The following is an 8,988-nucleotide window of genomic DNA, read 5'->3' on the forward strand; positions in this document are numbered from 1 at the left end:
TGTTTGATACACAACTTTGCCACGTGCAACTCAAACCTACACCTCATATTTCTTCCTCTAGATTAGATTTCTCCGGAGCTCGGGCGGAGCCGTGCAGGAATAGATCATCACCAACACCGGCGCGCCGTCACTCTTCCAAAGAACTCATCTAATTCTCCGTCTCTCTTGCTGGATCAAGAAGGCCGAGATCATCAACGAGCTGTACGTGTGCTGAACGAGGAGGTGCTGTCCGTTCAGCGCTAGATCCGAACGGATCGTGGGACGGATAGTGGGACGACGGTGATTTGAATCACGAAGCTATACCACTACATCAACCGCGTTTCTTAACGCTTCCCACTGAGTGATCTACAAGGGTATGTGGATCAAATCTCCCTCTCGTAGATGGACATCACCATGATAGGTCTTCGTGTGCGTTGGAAATTTTTTGTTTCCCATGCAACGTTCTCCAACAGTAGCTAGGTTCATGCGTAGATGTTAATTCGAGTAGAACACAAAAGGTTTTGTGGGCATTGATGTTCGATTTGCTGCCCTCCTGAGTCTTTTCTCGATTCGACGGTATTGTTGGATTGAAGCGGCCCGGACCGATATTACACGTACGCTTACGAGAGACTGGTTTCATCGACTAACATGCAACTCGTTGCATAAAGATGACTGGCGGGTGCCTGTTTCTTCAACTTTAGTTGAATTGGTTTTGACCGAGGCGGTCCTTGGAGAAAGGTTAAATAGCAATTTGCACATTTCCTTGTGGTTTTTGCGTAAGTAAGGTGCGATCATACTAGATACCCATAGCAGCCACGTAAAACATGCAACAACAAATTAGAGGACGTCTAACTTGTTTTTGCAGGGTATGCTTGTGATATGATATGACCAATGACGTGATGTGATATATTGGATGTATGAGATGATCATGTTGTAATAGTTAATATCGACTTGCACGTCGATGCTACGGCAACCGGCAGGAGCCATATGGTTGTCTTTAAACTAACGTTTGTGTTTGGAGATGCGTTTACTATATTGCTAGGTCGTAGCTTTAGTAGTAATAGCATAGATAGCACGACAACCTCGATGGCGGCACGATGATGGAGATCATGGTGTGGCGCCGGTGACAAGAAGATCATGCCGGTGCTTTGGTGATGGAGATCAAGAAGTACAAGATGATGGCCATATCATGTCACTTATGAATTGCATGTGATATTAATCCTTTTATGCACCTTATTTTGCTTAGAACGACGGTAGCATTATAAGGTGATCTCTCACTAAAATTTCAGGAAGAAATTGTGTTCTCCCCGACTGTGCACCGTTGCGACAATTCGTCATTTCGAGACACCACGTGATGATCGGGTGTGATAGACTCAACTTTCACATACAACGGGTGCAAAACAGTTGCACACGCGGAATACTCGGGTTAAACTTGACGAGCCTAGCATGTGCAGACATGGCCTCGGAACACAAGAGACCGAAAGGTCGAGCATGAATTGTATAGTTGATATGATTAGCATAGAGATGCTTACCACTGAAGCTATACTCAACTCACGTGATGATCGGACTTGAGTTAGTGGATTTGGATCATGTACCACTCAAATGACTAGAGGGATGTACTTTTTGAGTGGGAGTTTATTAAGTAATATGATTAATTGAACTAATTATCATGAACATAGTCAAAAGGTCTTTGTGAATTATGATGTAGCTTGCGCTATAGCTCTACTGTTTTTTATATGTTCCTACATAAAATTTAGTTGAAAGATGATAGTAGCAACTTTGCGGACTCAGTCCGTAGAACTGAGGATTGTCCTCATTGCTGCGCAGAAGGCTTATGTCCTTAATGCACCACTCGGTGTGCTGCACCTCGAGCGTCGTCTGTGGATGTTGCGAACACCTGACATACACGTTTTTGATGACTACGTGATAGTTCAGTGCATAATACTTAATGGCTTAGAAGCAAGGCGCCGAAGACGTTTTGAAAAGTCACGGGACATATAAGATGTTCTTAGAGATGAAATTGGGATTTCATGCTCATGCCCTTGTTGAGAGGTATGTGACCTCTGACAAGATTCTTTGTCTACAAAGTAAAAGGAGAAAAGCTCAATCGTTGAGCATGTGCTCAGATTGTCTGAGTGCAACAGTCGCTTGAATCAAGTGGCAGTTAATCTTCCATATGAGATGGTGATGGTTCTCCAAAGTCAGTGCCACCAAGCTGCTAGAGCTTAGTGATGAACTATAACATGTCAAGGATAGACATGATGATCCTTGAGAGATTCGCAATGTTTGACACTGCAAAAGTAGAAATCAAATAGGAGCATCAATTGTTGATGGTTAGTAAAACCACTAGTTTCAAGAAGGGCAAGGGCTAGAAGGGATACTTCATGAAATGACAAACCAATTGCTGCTCTAGTGAAGAAACCCAGGGTTGAACCCAAACCCGAGACTAAGTGCTTCTGTTATGACGAAAACGGTCACCGAGGCGGAACTACCCTAGATACTTGGTAGATGGGAAGGCTGGCAAAGTCGATAGAAGTATATTTGACATACATGATATTGATGTGTACTTTACTAGTACTCCTAGTAGCATGAGGGTATTAGATACCGGTTCGATTGCAAAGTGATTAGTAACTCGAAATAAAAGCTACGGAATAAACGGAGACTAGCTAAAGGCGAGGTGACGATAAGTGTTGGAAGTGTTTCCAAGGTTGATGTGATCAAACATCGCATACTCCCTGTACCGTCGGGATTGGTGTTAAACCTAAATAATCGTTCTTTGGTGTTTGCGTTGAGCATGAACATGATTGGATTGTGTTTATTGCAATACAACTATTCATTTAAAGAGAATAATGGTTATTCTATTTGCTTGAATAATTACCTTTAATGGTTTATTGAATCTCGATCGTAGTGTTACACATGTTCATAATATTGGTGCCAAAAGATACAAAGTAATAATGATAGTACCACTTACTTGTGGCACTGCCGCTTGAGTCATGTTGGTGTAAAATGCATGAAGAAGCTCCATGCTGATGGATCTTTGTACTCGCTCATTTTTGAAACGTTTGAGACATGAAAACCATACATGTTGGTATAAATGCATGAAGAAACTCCATGCAGATGGATTATTTGGACTCACTTGATTTTGAATCACTTGAGACATGCAAAATCATACCACATGGAACAAGAAAGTAACTTGTTGGATGCAATACATTTTTTATGTGTGTAGTCCAATGAGTGCCGAGGAACGCAGTGGATATCGTTATGTTCTTACTTCACCGATGATTTGAGTAGATACAGGAGTATTTACTTGATGAATCACAAGTCTGAAATACTGAAAAGTTCAAAGCTATTTCAGAGTAAAGATCATCGTGACAAGAGGATAAAGTGTCTACGATATGATCATAGAGATGAATATCTGAGTTGCGAGTTTTGGTACACAGTTAAGACAATGTGGAAATTGTTTCGCAGTTCATGCCACCTAGAACACCATAGTGTGATGGTGTGTCCGAACGTCATAGCCGCGCCCTATTGGATATAGCGCGTATTATGATGTCTCTTATCGAATTACCACTATCGTTTATGGATTATGCATTAGAGACAACCGCATTCACTTTAAATAGGGCAACGCGTATTTCCGTTGAGATGACACAATATGAACTATGGTTTGGAGAAACATGAGCTGTGGTTTCTTGAAAGTTTGGGGCTACGACGCTTATGTGAAAAAGTTTCAGTCTGATAAGCTCGAACCCAAAGCGGATAAATGCATCTTCATAGGATATCCAAAAAACTTGGGTACATCTCCTATCTCAGATCTGGAAGCAAAGTGTTTGTTTCTAGAAATGGGTCCTTTCTCGAGGAAAGGTTTCTCTCGAAAGAATTGAGTGGTAGGGTGGTGGAACTTGATGAGGTTGTTCAACCGTCACTTCAACCAGTGTGTAGCAGGGCACAGGAAGTTGTTCGTGTGGCGCCTACACCAATTGAAGTGGAAACTGGTGATGGTGATTGAAAGGATCGATATGGTTGACTAGAGGGGGCGTGAATAGGCAACGACCACTTTTTAATTAATCGTAGCAAGTTAGGGTAAACTACATACGGGTTCACAAATATGACAACAATGGGGTGAACCGTAATGAAGCTAGCAACGATAGCTACTAAGACAAGTAAGGAAAGACAACAACATAAGCATACACAAAGTAAAGGTTAGATATAACCACAAGTGGACCCAATGAAGACGAGGATGTGTTACCGAATTTCCTTCCCTTAGATAGGAAGTACGTCTGCGTTGGAGCGGTGTGGATGCACAATGCTCCCCAATAAGCCACTAAGGCCTCCGTATTCTCCTCACGCCCTCGCACGATGCAAGGTACCGTGATTCCACTATAGGTGCCCTTGAAGGCGGCAACCGAATCTTTACAAACAAGGTTGGGGCAAACTCCACACAAAGCTTGGAGGCTCCCAACAAGACCACGAAGCTTCACTATAATGGAATGTGGCTTCGAGGTGACCTCAACCGTCTAGGATGCTCAAACACCCAAGAGTAACAAGATCCGCAAGGGATTGGTGGGGGAATCAACTTTTCTCTTGGTGGAAATGTGGATCTAGGCCTTCTCAACCAATCCCTAAAGAATCAACAAGTTTGATTGGCTAGGGAGAGAGATCGGGCACTTTTGAGCTTAGGGAGCAACAATGGAGCTTGGGAGGGTAAGAGATAGGGTTCCACAACTAGAAGAACCCTTTATATAGTGGGGGGGGGGAATCCAACCGTTTTCCCACTCACAACCCGAGCCTAGCGGTACTACCGCTGGCTGCAGCGGTACTACCGCTGGCACTCCAGCGGTACTACCGCTGGCTGCAACGGTACTACCGCTGGGCCCCTAGTAGTGCATAAGCACTACCACCGCCAAGAAAGTCTTCGCAAAAAGGTCCGTACACGTACAACCGCTAGGCAGGCGGTACTAAGCTCCTGGAGCGGTACTACCGCTGACCAGGGGCGGTACTACCGCTGACTGCAGCGGTACTACCGCTAGCACACCAGCGGTACTACCGCTAGGGCCAGCGGTACTACCGCTAGGGGACCCTTTGCAAAGATGAAGGAAACACTACGGCGGGAGCCACTCCAAAGTTTCCGGCAAGGGGGAAAATATGTGAAGTGTGCGCGTGCAAGATTGATTCCACCCAAACCTTTCCACTACGGTTCCCCTCTTAATAGTACGGCTTTCCTATGACTCAAATAAAGAGAATCGTAGAGAACACCGTGCTTCTGTTCCACGAAAGAGGGGGCGAGTCGTCTTGTGCCATTGACGTGTGTTATCTGAAATCTTAATACACACGGTCAGTCCTTTGCGGTATTGTCATCAATCACCAAAATTACTTAGGCATAAACTATGCCCCAACAATCTCCCCCTTTTTGGTGGATTGATGACAATACCGGATTTGGACAGAGAATAATATGAGAACAAAAAGATAGAGATATATGAAAATAAAGACATATGACTCACAACATATGCTGCAAATAAATCTCACATAAGTTCATGTCTCACGAAAGATAGCAAAATAGAAGCAAACCAAGTTCGAAGCAAAACACGAAAGATAAGCAAAGCTAAGCAAAGTTCAACTCTCAAAGCAAATCCGGCTCCTAGACTCTCTCCCCCTTTGGCACAAGACACCAAAAAGGGGCACACCTAACGCCACAGGTGGTTACTCCTCATCCTATGCATCGCCAGACTCGTCCGTACCCTCCGGATCGTCCTGCTCCTCTTCATTGTCCTCTTCCTCCTCAGCGCCAGACCACTGGTAACCTTGAGCCCGCATCCAAGCAGCCTCTGGAGTGATGTCGTCCTCTGATCCGCTGGAGATGTCCACATCAAGTGTCCTCAGGACACGCTTGTGCCTCTGGCGGTTCTCCTTCTGAGCCACGTGCGTCTGATACTGGCCCTTAGCCTGCATACAGAAGAGAGTCTTCATCTTATCCTGCAGCTTCATGGCCCAAGATGGCATGGCAGAAGAGCGGGACTGAGAGGCGGTCCCTCTGTCAGCAGCAGTCTCTGTGTCAATGTCCATGTGCTGAGATGAAGTTGATGGGTTGGCCCATTTGTCCTTGACGCGAAGCTTGATAGGATCATGCACAATGTAGTCAGCCTGAATGTATAACTCCTCCTGCGGATAGGTGTCTTGCCACTTCTGACGGATATAAGCAAACAAGTAGGGCCCGTAGATGGGAACCTTGCGCATCATGATGCAGTTCTAGAGGTCAGTGAACATCACATCAAAAATATCAAGAGGGGAACTCCTTAGTCATAGCCTCCTCACAGAGCAGTAGCATCTCAGCCGGAGAGCCATGTACCTCGTCGAAGTTGCCAATGCGAGGAAAGAGGGTGTTGCGGAAGATCCGATGCATGATGTCCATATGCCTGGGGAGCACACCCTTCTTCACATAGAGTAGCTGCAATCTGTCCTTGGCGGAGGCCCTATCAGTGGAAGCTGTAGCATGAGGACGCGACCCAAGTGGAGTGTCAGCTCCCTGGAAATCAACTTTGAGGAATGCCATGAATTCACGCCAGGAACCGGACATCTTCTGAGTCCCAGTCATCCACACCATGGAGCGCTCGTCATCAGGAGAGAAGTGAACCGTGACATAGAACTGGGCAACAACATTGGGGTCAAAGTCTGTCTTGAAAGAGATGATCTCCTTGATGCCCAGTTTGTCAATCAGAGAGAGAGCATCACCAAAGTAGTCCATGTTCCGCTGAAGGTGAGCCAGGTCAATCCAGTGAACGGGGACAAAGTTCTTCTTGAAATGGTTGATGATATCACGGTAGATCCTGCAGTGATCCCTTGTCCACACATGCTCGACATTCTTGATCACAACCCGCTCTTGGAGATAGTGGTTTTGGGTGCGGAACCGCAGAAAATCCTTAGGGGGCATGTTGCGAATGTTGAGCCCCTTATCCTTGTGAGCGGTCTTCTTGAAGGCCTGCTTTTTGGGTTGCAGACCTGAAGTGGCGGAGCCCTCTGGAGCCTCTGGGTTGCGATAATGCTTTGACTGCGTGTCCCGTGGGGGGTTCGAGCGACGAGCACCACCTGTGACACAAAACACACACCGAAAAAGAGCGACAAAAGAATTCAAGGCAATGAACAAGAGAAGGCAGAAAAGTAAACACACATTGCCAAGCACATGAAAAGAATACACAGAGAATCCTCCTGGCGGTAGTACCGCTACCCCTGGCGGTAGTACCGCCGGGGTCCTGGCGGTAGTACCGCTACCCCTAGCGATAGTACCGCCGGGGTCCTGGCGGTAGTACCGCTACCCCTAGCGATAGTACCGCCGGGGTCCTGGCGGTAGTACCGCTGGGGTTTGATTTTTCAGATCTGAAATCTGAATAGAACCCATAGAGATGGCTACATGGATTTGACGAGGGCCATGGGCTGTGTATGAACACTAAGAACTCCACCATAGCCCTAATCACATGAGGATCATAAGTACCATCTAAATAAGCACATGCCTAGTCAAGAGAGAGCAAGTTTTAGATCTAATCCAAACATAGTCCAAGTGCTTGATCTAAAACATGTAAATCCTAGGGCATGGCAAAATAAAAGCACAGATTCATAGGACCTACACTCCCCTTGAACATCTCCTTCATGCCATCCAAGAACAAGGCACAATATCAAAGACATGGATCCAAACCACCAATGCTCCTAACCCTAGAATAAGAACAACAATCAAGAGAAGAAGGAGAGGAGCTTTACTGGGATCCATGGCACTTGGAGGAGGAAGGAGAAGTGGAGCAAACCCTCCAACTCAACGGAGAGAAGGGGCTCCACGAATAGAGATCGAAATCGTGGGAGTTCGAGGTTGGGGAGGGAGGAGCCGCGAGGAAGAAGAAAGAGGCAGAAAAAACGCCCCCTCCTTTATATAGCCCAAGGGGTACGGGCCAGCGGTAGTACCGCTGTGGTCCTGGCGGTAGTACCGCTGGCTGCAGCGGTAGTACCGATGGGGTCCTGGCGGTAGTACTGCTCCCCCTGGCGGTAGTACCGCTCCCCCTGAGACAGCCCTAAAAATGTCCTAGTTAGGTCGTGGTAGATTGGGATCCTGGCGTAGTACCGCTATCCCTGGCGGTAGTACCGCTACCCCTGGCGGTAGTACCGCTACAAATGTCACCACGGGACCTAGGATAAGAGAAGATCGTGGGCAGATGACAAGTAAGTGAAAAAGAAGATAGCACCAGCAAGATATATTGACTTGTCATTTTATATCCTTCCTTCTATATGAGAGAAAGGTGGGGGGGGGGGGTGGCCGAGGCCACCTATGTTTGAGACAAAGGTATGACACCGTGAAGAATTATCCTTGGGTTCATGACCAATGCTCGTCTTTGAAGCACAAGTGCCATTTGACAATGGCTAAAGTGAAAGACTAGATCGGTTTATGCATAATGGGGGGAGGAAAAGTTCATTGAGAGAACAACACTCCCCCTATGTCCATGCCTACATCTAGAGCAAGATAGAATGCATAGTGAGGTGCAACGTGCCTAGCTTCAATCCACATTACTTGAATCAATGATATTTAGCTCATGCCTTAACTCCCGGAACCTTGCTTCATCTAGGGGCTTAGTGAAAATATCTGCAAGTTGCTCTTCAGTGTGGATGAAGTGAACCTCAATATCGCCTAGCTTGATATGTTCACGGATGAAGTGATGGCGAATATCAATATGCTTGGTTTTGCTATGTTGCACTGGGTTGAGGGAAATCTTGATAGCACTTTGATTGTCACATAGAAGAGGCACTTTGTCACAAGTGACACCGTAATCCTTTAAAGTTTGCCTCATCCATAGCAATTGTGCACAACAACTTGCAGCTGCCACATACTCAGCTTCGGTGGATGATAGAGAGACGCAATTCTGCTTCTTTGAAGACCAACTTACCAGTGAGCGACCAAGGAATTGACATCCTCCAGAAGTTGACTTCCTCTCCACACAATCTCCTGCCCAATCTGAGTCAGAATAGCCAACTAGA

Source organism: Hordeum vulgare, chromosome 5H (assembly GCF_904849725.1).
Source record: "Hordeum vulgare subsp. vulgare chromosome 5H, MorexV3_pseudomolecules_assembly, whole genome shotgun sequence".
Taxonomy (NCBI): Eukaryota; Viridiplantae; Streptophyta; class Magnoliopsida; order Poales; family Poaceae; genus Hordeum; species Hordeum vulgare.